This window comes from Cuculus canorus, chromosome 1, assembly GCF_017976375.1.
Source record: "Cuculus canorus isolate bCucCan1 chromosome 1, bCucCan1.pri, whole genome shotgun sequence".
In the NCBI taxonomy this organism is placed as follows: Eukaryota; Metazoa; Chordata; class Aves; order Cuculiformes; family Cuculidae; genus Cuculus; species Cuculus canorus.
The window spans coordinates 56,621,893-56,632,830 of record NC_071401.1 but is presented as its reverse complement, the minus strand read 5'-3'; positions in this window follow the sequence as shown (position 1 = coordinate 56,632,830).

Sequence of the window (10,938 nt, the reverse complement as noted above, 5' to 3'; positions counted from 1 at the left end):
AGTTTGAGCTTAAGTTACAATCAATGTATAAATTATACTTTTGTTTGTGTGGGAATGCTTCCCAGAGCACCTCCTCAATGTCAGGTATGTCGGTGTGGCATCGGTAACAGACTAAGTTGGCAAGGGGACGACAGTAAGCTCCCCTGTGGCTCAGTGGGTAGAGTAGGGAGGAAGGTGTATGCACATGCGCAAATATATGCATACTTGTGCATAGAATCTTCAGAATCATGCTAGAATCAACTATCCATAATGCATTTGTATTGTTTTTGTCCAAACTGTTTTTAAAGGTTCTTGTTCTTTCCTCTGATAATCTCTTCCATGCAGTTGAGAACTGTTTTCTAATATCTGCCAGAAATATCTGTTATAGCAGTCCAAGCCATAATAGTTCTTATCTTATGTTTAGTCCAGGAACATGATATTCTTTATCTAATAAAAATATTTCAGATACATCATCATAAATAATAATAGAGAGATTTTGACCACTAAATAAAAGACTGGAATAGAAGTTTATTTAGAAATAGTGAATATTCTTAAGGTATTTATTTCATTCTGTCTCACTGTTGTGAGACAGTTTAAAAAAAATAATTTAAAAAAATGGGGTTTTCTTCTCTGCTGCCGTACACATTGTATAGTAATTGTCATTAATACTAAGTATATTTAAATGGTCTGATTTGCAAGTGAATGAATACCTAACCAAGGGGAAAGGTGGCAGAGAATCAGGCTCAGAATATAGCTCTAGGACTTTCAGATTTCCTAACGTAACAAAATTCAAGTTCTGTGTATCATGAGCTATTAAGTTAGTCACTAAAATGGGGCCACTGAACCCAACTGAATTAATGTAAAACTGTAGAAATAAGCTACATTTGGAGTTTGAAATCCCATTTCACACATAATAAAGCTGACTGAACGTACTAGTTACTTTCCTTCTTCAGAAAACTCTTAAAATTCTACTTGTACTCAGTGGGCACAGAAAGAGGAGCATCCTGTAGAAGAAAAAGTTGTGTGTTACTATGATGCAAATATTTGAATTAGAGAATTGATCTTAGCTGAGGATTATCTTCTATTTTGTCAATTCATGCGTATTTTTTTAGTATAGTAGTATTTTCAGAAGTGGGCTATAATTTGAATTAGGGTAAGAGTAAATTTTATGTGATTTATGGAAAATTGTAAATATTTTAATGGAGAGGTATGAATCCTGATCCACATCTTAAAACATCAACAATATATTTAAATTTTAATTTACAACACATAGTATTTTGGGATGAAACATTGCTGGGCATAGGAACTGGAATAACAAATTTGTTATGAAAAATTTATATATTTTTTTTAAGAGTAAATAAAATTGCTTGCTTATATATTGATTCATGCTTATTTAATCACACTCTGGTGAAATTAATTAATATCCTTGGTACAGAAGAGGAGACACTTCATACAGCACTGAGTTATAGTTTTTAGATTATTTCCAACTTTATTGTGTGTAAAGAAGGAGTAGCATTACTTGACAAGTATTTTTTAGCCTTAACTGTTTCATCATTTTTTGAACATACTGAGTGTAGTTGCCTGAATATTGTGAAGTTCTCTCTTTGCTTGAGATTAATTTATATTTTTAAAAAGTCATTTAGTATTTTTGACTCCATGATTATTTCTGTTATATACTCATTTTCCCTAATCAGATCCTAGCTTATGATACAGTATACACATAGAAAGCAATCTTAAAAATTAATAAAGTCCTTTGGATAAAACACATCTTGCAAAACATAAAACCAGCAAGACTACAGGGAAATGTCAGGCTTTGTTATACTTGCAACCATGACATTACAAAACCATGGTTCATACAGTGCTGTTTACTAATCTGTGGTTTTGTTCTTGCTTCAAAGGTTTAATTGGTATAGAAAATGAGTGGGTGGTATCTATTCTGCCTTAGAATCATGTCAAGTCCAGTTGCCCAGCTGTCTTATTTCCTACCTACATCTGTCTGTCTGATACTGATATAATATTTTTAATAATAAATTCTACTGAACTGAAAAGATACACTACTGAAATATATAAAATACAAATACACATATTCAATATATTAATGTATGCATATTAGATGTACACCAAATATTTTAAAGCAAATTAAAACCATTATTAGGGTTGCAGAGTTAAGCCTTACAAGCTTGGGATTTTTTTGAATTAAATATTAAGTGCAAATTGAATCAATTTCCTCTTGTCTATAACTTCTGCGAAACAAAAGTACATAATTAAATATATTGTTTTTTCCATCTTGCCCTGCAAATTAGTAGAGGACTATTTCATATTCTTACTAACTTTGATTATTTGCTGTATACATATGTAGTAAAACAGGAGACTGCAGAGAGAAAATGGTTTTAGTAAAAGCAGTTCCAAGCCATCTAGAACTGGTTTTCTTCAACTTACTTCTGTGGCAGTAATATTTTTTTTTCTTTTCTAGGCAGGAATAAAATGGAAAGGAAATATTTTATGACCTTAAAGCCAATGTTATGCCAGTTAAGGCAAGACATTACTGCTGGCAAAAAGGCAATTTGCATTTTAATATAAACTCTTTGTCCTTCCTGCAACTAGTAGTGAGTTATTTTCACCTCCATTGTTTTGAAACTTTCTTTTCATTTAAGTATAAATTTATTTCAAACCAGTTTACACTGATGCATCCTTGCATCAACATAGTTTATTACCTTAAATAGAGATTCTTTGTCACCAGAGTTTATCCCACGCATATTTAAAACCATTCATTGCATGCCCTTCCAAATTTTAAATTGTAAAGTAAACATCTTAAAATGATTTGATCTCCACTGAAACATTTTCCCATTTACAATCATAAGAGTATTCTTTCTCTGGACCTACAACAGTTCAAATTAACTTTTACAATAAATGCAACCGGAATTATATATATTATTATGCATTTGTAACTTATTACTAGTCATGCAGTGTTAGAGGAAATGACCTTATTTGTTATAGCCTACAGAACTTTCCCTAAAATCATGCTCTCTCTTCTTTTACAGCATCTCTACATTTGATTCAAATCAATTACAAAACTCCTCAATTAAGCCCTGCATTTGACATCAGGGAGGTTTTAGTGTTTTTTCTTCTTTTTATTTCATTCTAGCAGACCAGCAGAAGTAAACAAATTATCCTATTGTTTTCATTATTTAAGAGACATTTATGTTTAATCCTGCAGTTGTATGTGTTTAGTTTGACAGGTATATGAGAAATGGAAAGAATTTGAGCTGAATTTGAAGGAACGGGATTTGAGTCTCATGATCTTTCATCTCAAGCTTTCAGCTATAAAATGCATTTACATTTGTGCTGCATGAAAATATAAAACTGATGGAAGAGTAAAGGGTGAAGTTTGTAAGTTCCAAATGCTATACTGCATTTCCATATTAATAAGTGATCGTGTTAAAACCTACACTTTGTTTAAGTACTGAAGAGGAACTAGTTTTGTACTTCTGAGTGAATTGGTATCCTGCCTACTCAACATAGTGAACAGAAGCCCTGGAGTTGGTCAGAGAAGAATGAAGATAACTTTCATCAGCTGCAGCATATCATATTTTATTTTGACTACCTTTTTAACAGTGTAGCCTATAAACGGTATGATGTTTGTTTGGTTTTTTTAACAGTGTTCCAAATAGGACTAGTTGGAATGAGCTCTGATGTGACAATTTCACATAGGAAGCTACCATAGCGAAAAAATGCTCATTTCCAAACCTTTTCCTCTCTCCTGTAGAGAAATGCCAAATAGGAACCTCATGGATATCAGCAAAGGAAAGGCAGAGCCCTAGCACCTGGGGAGGAATAATCCTGTATGTCAGGACTACTTGGGTGTCAGGTGGCTGGAAAGCATCTTGGTGAAGACAGTGAAGGTACTTGTGAACAAGTTGCCCATGAGCTTATCAGCATGCCCTTGAAGTAAAGAAAGCAGACATTTTCCTGGTCTACATTAGGAATAGCACATCAATAGATGTGATCCTTCCACTCAGCAGTGCTGTGCTCTCGAGTACAAGAAAGATACGGGCATTCTAAATGAGTCATGAAGGTGATCAGAATGCTGGAGCACAGGAAATTTGAGCAAAGCCTGAAAGAACATGTGGGGTTTTGAGACATAAGAAGAGATGGAGCAAAGTGCATATTATTGCTGTCTATGACTACCGTATAGGAATAGCAGTTACAGGGAACACAGAGCCTGAAACATCTGAGAGATGCAAGGTGGAGGGACAGGAGGCGAAGGAGACAAGTTAGAATACGGGAAATTTGAACTTCCTTATATTAACAAATAAGACTTACACTACAAGAGTGATAAAGCACTGACACAGGATGCCCAAAGGGCCTGTGGAGTCTATCCTTGGAGATACTAAAAATCTGATGATGTTGTCCTGTGCAACCTTGTCCAGCTAATCCTACTTTGAGCAGGAAAATTGGCTAGACAGTCCCCAGAGGTGTGCTCCCATGTCAATCATTCAGTTTTTCTAAGCCGTGGATGATATGGAGTAATACTTATTCTGTCAGGAAAAATCTGTGAAAAAAAGAGCATCTTTCCAAAGACTATCTTTCTTGAACACATTTAATAACCAATCTAGGTGTCGATAATGGGAATTTTGATCTCTTTTTTTTTTTAGAGATATCTACTCTTTCTAAGATCTCTAATACTAGAGGGGAACTAATGAATCATTTACACACCTAACTAGTATAAACATGATAATGTTGTAACATCAACAGACAATTACTCTATTTTTAAAACACCCTCATATTTCTTTGAATAACATATAGAGTCCTTCAGTGGTGAATATTTATAGGTTTTTCTGTTGTTTTTTTTTTTTTTTTAAAGCATAAATTTATCACAACTGTTTAATCTAACTGTGCAAAATCCACAGAGATAATTAGACATCCAAAGTAGAACATGTGGAAGTTTTCTGACAGGACTCTGAGCGCATCCTCCATTGGGGAGTCTATTTGTGAGCTCCTTTGAACTGTTACAAGTGAAACAGGACCTTCATGACAGGAAGTTCATGCAGTTCAACAAGGGAAAGAGCAATGTCCTGCCCCGAGGGAGGAATAATGACATGCATCAATATATGCTTGTGACTGACTGGCTGGAAAACAGCTTTTCAGAAAAGGACCTGGAAGTCCCGGTGGACACAAAGTTGAACACAAGCCAGCAATGCACTCTCATGGCAAAAAGGGTTAACCGTATTCTGGGCTGCATAATGACAATTGTTGCCAGCAGGTCAAAGGAGATGATCCTTCTGCTGTAGTCACCGCAGATGAAACACATCTGGAGTACTGTGAACAGTTCTTTACCCCCCAGCACAAAAGAGATATGGACATACTAGAGAGACTCCCCAAAAAAATGCCACCAAGGTGAATAGTCTGGAGAATTTCTCCAATGAGTTGAACCTGAGATAGTTTGTCCTGGAGAAGAGAACGCTCAGGGACAATCTTATCAATGTACATAAAAATTTGCAGTGAAGATGCAAAGAGGGTGGAGTCAGATTCTTTTCAGTGCTGTCCAGTGACAGGACTAAAAGCAACAGGCACAAAGTAAAACACAGGAATCTTCCTCTGAATGACAGGAAACATCTTTTCACTGTGAGGATGACCAAGTATACTAACACAGGATGCCCAGAGAGGTTGTAGAGTCTTCTTCCTTGGAGATATTAAAAAAACATCTGATGTGGTCCTGTGCAATTGGCTCTGGGTGACCTTGTTTGAGCAGGAAGACTGGATGAAATGACCTCTAGAGGTTATCAAAAGGGGACTTTTTTTCTGTTTTGGTTTGCTTTTCTAAAAACATTAAAATTTTTGTGTATTATCTTTCAAAGGAACATAATGATGTTAGAGTGGATTTTATTGTAGATTTTTTTAAGAGTTAAAAGAAAACAGCTTGGGGTTTGTTTTTTTCTTTTTTTAAAGCTCCTTAGCACTTTGCTTTGTGGTTGCCAGCTGATTCAATTTAAGTATTACTTCTAAAATCTCAAACTGCTTTCTTAACAGCCAATGTCATTTAGGACTAGCTGTTTTCCAAGTTGAAGAAAAGATTGAGTTTTTTCACTTTTGACATTGTAGAATATGAAGCAACTTTTTTTGCCTCATTTAGCAAGAGAGAGCTGCATCATTACCAGCACAGAATGTGAAGTCTGCTTATTTAACAGAATGAAATGTCGACATTAAGACCTTTAATGTTGCTTAGATAGTATTGTAGCAACTCTTGCCTCTGGAATATAGATTATACTTTGTAGATGTATGTATGATGAAAATCTATTCTTTATTTTATGAGTATTTGCTGTTTCCATCTATAATCTTTACTTTTGTATTTGCAAAGAACTACAAAAAGTATTAAGCAAATGCTATTATGCTTAAATTATGTACATTATATAGAAAGTTAAAGTTAACCCAAAAACATTACAGAGCATGAACACAACACAGAACAAAGCATTTCTACACATTGATATTTGGTAATGTAATATTCTAAGCATAATAGTATGAGTAAAAACAAACGAAGTTACAGATTTTAGTAGAGCAATGTCAGTGTTCTAGCAAAATCACGCAATATAGAGATCTGATTGAAAAGTAATTACAGATGTACGGATATTAGATACACAGAATACTGCAGATTTTAAAGATGTATATTACATACATATCTCAAGATTTTTTGTTCTACTATTATGATTGGAATTTTCAAAGTGTTTCTCCATAAACTAATTCTACCTTTTCTAAAAAACAAACAAACAAAAAGTATTATGCCCTGACTTTGATAGGAATAAAATACAGAATGCTATATGAAGGCTATACATCACTTCTGGGACAGAGCAAGTGACCTGTTCTCTTGGGTTTGCGATGGGTGTGTAAACAGTTCTGGAGAGGGATAGACAATAATCTTTAGTAAAGAAGTATATAATATAGTTCTGCCTCTGCATCTATCCTACTGTAAATTAATCAGTGACAGTTTTCAGGGAAGCTTCAAACAGAATAGTAATCTCCTAGTCAGACACACTGTTCTGTCTAAGAATAACAAAACACTGAAATGTCCTTTTAAAGTGATATGCACTCTTTTGTAATTATGAATATTTGGGATTTTTGGGGGAAGGAGCGGGGATATTAGGGCTGTAAATGCAGTGGAGGAATTTGGATTAATAAATGTTGCAAGGCTAACAGTTTCGGTCAAAATTATATGTTGCAATTTTTAAAAGGTTATAAAATCAAATGACTTAAGTATTTAATTTTCAGTTTTATTATACTATATTATGGGTTTGTATGTATTACACAGAGTTTCATTATTTTGAACAAAAGTATGTGGGCTTTTGTGACTATAAAGGAAATAATCACAGTTTTAGGGTAGTGAATTTATGTATTTTTCTGCTTTGGTCTTTGCAAGAAATAGGTAAATGAAAGTATACAGAATGTCTTTCCCACTATAAGGCTGGTTTTTTCAGTTTTCTTTTGAATGCCAATTATCAATGTATCTGCTGGTAGTAGTTTTGAACCATAATCATCATAGTTTATTTCCCTCAATTTATGACTTTCAAAGAAGTTCATAGCCTCTACTTTTTGAGATGAGTTTTGTATTTGCTTACTTTCTTACTCCCTTCCTTTGCTTGCCTACTTGCTTGCTTGTACTGTGGAGCCCAGATCTGGACTCAGCGCTCAAACTGCAACATCAGTGCTGAGTAGAGAAGGATCATCTCCCTTGGCCTACTGGAAACACCTTGCCTAATGCAGATCAGGGTTCTCTTGATCTAGTTTAACCGATAGCTGTTAAGTGAAACTGAATAACTTGTATAATGTGTTACATTATTTTGATGTTTGTTATTCCACCTGCTAATTTTGCCATCTGATCCTTCCCTAAAAAGGCTATATTGTACCTTTTTTTCTGAACAATGCAATCACTTACACAGTCAACATAAACAAGACGGCTATCCCAGGTGTCCAGTTAGTTTTGATGGAAGGAAATAAAATATATAAAAGATGCAGTACCATGGCAGGAACAAAAGTTTTCTTATTTAGAGTTAAGAGATAGAGGAAGGAAATAAAGCTCCATTCTGCCAAATTACATTTCATCTACCAACAAAATATTCTAAAGAAAATATATCAGCTGGTGAAAAAGGGAATGAGAATGTTCAGTTAGCAAGGATGAAACTGCCCTTATCCATAATTTTCTCATTAGTGTGAACAAAAATATCCTTGCTGTCAAGAGACAGAACAGTACAACCTTTTTAACTTGAATTGGCATTGTTTCTGTGGGTAAACAATCCATGTTCTAAAAAAACCCGATTCATCTTGATTCATGCCTCATCTCACCTTTTCAAACTGTGGTGAGCAGCTCCCAGAAGTCCTGAAGATAGCTGCTGATGCAGCTTTTCAAGTTATTCTATAATCAGTTTGAGACAAGACTCAGCAAATGCCCTAAATCTTATCCTACCATGTTTATTCTGTTACCTTTCCTCTTACAAGCCTGAAATTATTTTCTGTGAAGGCATGACAATGGCATGATAGTAATTTCAGTTTCTTGATTTCAGGATGACTGCTGACTACAAAATGTCACCAGCTTGTCATAGCATTCTGGATTTGCCTTACAAACCAGGTCTGAATATCCATGTGAAATGGATATCTTCCTGTAGGATCAATGTTTACAGACCTAACCTTCACTTTTCACACTCTCAGTCTTTGCTGTATACAGGATGTGAAAATACAACACAAAAGAGAAGCCTCAGGAGTCAAGACCCAGTAGTTGTCTTTCAGAGGTAACCTTACATATCTCTAGGTGAAATGTAAAATATTATGCAAGTAAATAAGCATTATAACTTGGCAATATGAACTTGAAAGATAAAAACGGTATAGTATACTTATCACAACTTTAAAGTTACAGATGAATTACTGGACGCAGAACTAATAATTTTTAATTCAATAAACTTCGATGCCCTCTTACTCTGTATTAAAAGAATAGAAAAGCCACTCAGTCACTGTTTCTCCTCAGAAAGATATCTATTCAGAAATTTTAACAAGGAAAGCACTCAGCTATCACTTGCCCAGTATTTTGAAAAAAGCAAAGATAAGCAGCTTCTTTTCCTAGGTCATGTTATTGCTGTGACAATCTCTTGACTGGACACCTTCTTTCAAGTCATCCTACTTAGACATCATAGACAGCTCTGTCAAGGCTAAAAATGAAAAAGAAAATGCGAATGAAAATAAAAATTAGAGAGACCATCACTCCCTAGAGTGTCATGGAAACTCAGTCTACCAAGTGGAAAGCTAGGTCTAGCCAAGAAAGAATATGTTATCATCAAGCTGACACATGCCCCTCGCTCTTGGCTACTTCATCTGACTTTCTTTTTTGATATTGTTATGGCTATGAATGTCAAGGGCAACAAGAAAAACTTCTATAGGTACATCGATGTTAAAATGAAAAATAGGGAGAATGTGGCCCCCTCTGGAAGAAAATAGGGGTCCTCGTTATCTAGGATACGGAGGGGACTGAAGTACTCAACAACATTTTTGCCTCATTCTTCACAGGCAAGGTCTCTAGCCACACTGTCCAAGTCACAGAAGTTAAAGGCAAGAACTGGTAGACAGAAGAAATGCATGCTCTAGAAGATCAGTCCATGGGACCTGATGAGATGTACCCAAAGGTCCTGAGGGAACTGGAAGATAAGTTGCTAAGCCACTTTCCATCATATTTGAAAAGTCGTGGAAATCCCATGAATTTGCCACTGACAGTAACATGGGAAATATAGGCCCATTAAAAAAAAAAAAATAAAAAAGACTCAGAGAACTACAGGCCAGACAGTGTCACCTCTGTGCTTGCCAAGATCATGGAGCAGATTCTCCTGGAAACTGCTGACACATATGGAATTAAGGAGGTGAATGGTAACAGCCAACATGGTTTCACTAGGGGCAAATTGTGCCTGAAAAATTCCATGGCCTTCCGCGATGGGGCTATGGCATTGGTGGATGAGGGAAGAGCAACTGATATCTATCTGGATTTGTGCAAAGCATTCAACAATGTCCTGCCTGACAGTCTTGTCTCTAAATTAGAGAGACACAGATATAACAGATGGACCACTCACTGGATATGGAATCTGCTGAATGATTGAACTCAAAGAGTTGTGGTCAATGGCTCAACATTCAGGTGGAAACCAGTGATGACTGCTGTTGTGCAGGGGTCAGTATTGGGACTAATGTTGTTTAATTTCTTTGTTAGAGACATAGGCAGTTGAACTGAGAGCATTCTTAGGAAGTCTACCAATGACACCAAGCCGTGTGATGCAGTCAAGATGCTGGAGGAAAGGAATGCCTTTCAGGGGGACCTGGAGCTGGTGAATTTCATGAAGTTCATCAAGGTCAAACATAAAGTCCTGCATCTGAGCCAGAGCAATTCCAAGCACAAATACAGGGTGGGTGGAGAATGGATTGAGAGTAGCCTCGAAGAGAAGAACTTGGGTCTCCTCTTAGATGAGAAGCTCAATGTAAGTGGCAATGTATGCTAGCAGCCCAGAAAGCCAACTGTACACTGGGCTGCATTCAAAGAAGTGTGATCAGAAGGCCAGAGTGCTTCCCATGTGAAGACAGGCTGAAACAGTTGGACTTGTTCAGCCTAGAGAAGAGAAGGCTCTGGGGAAACCTTGTAGCAGCCTTCCAGTACTTAAATGGGGCCAACAGGAAAGAAAAGAACAGGTCTTTATCAAGGAGTGTAGTGACAGAACAAGGGGTAGTGGTTTTAAGCTGAGAGAGTAGATTTAGGTTAGATACTAGGAAAAAATTTTTTTACTGTGAGGGTTGTGAGGCACTGTAGCAGGTTGCCCAGAGAAATCACGACTGCCTCATCCCTGGAGGTGTTCAAGGTCTGTTTGGATGAGGCTTTGAGTAACCTGATCTAGTGGAAGGCATCCTTGCCTATGGCAGGGGGATTGAAACTGGATGATCTTT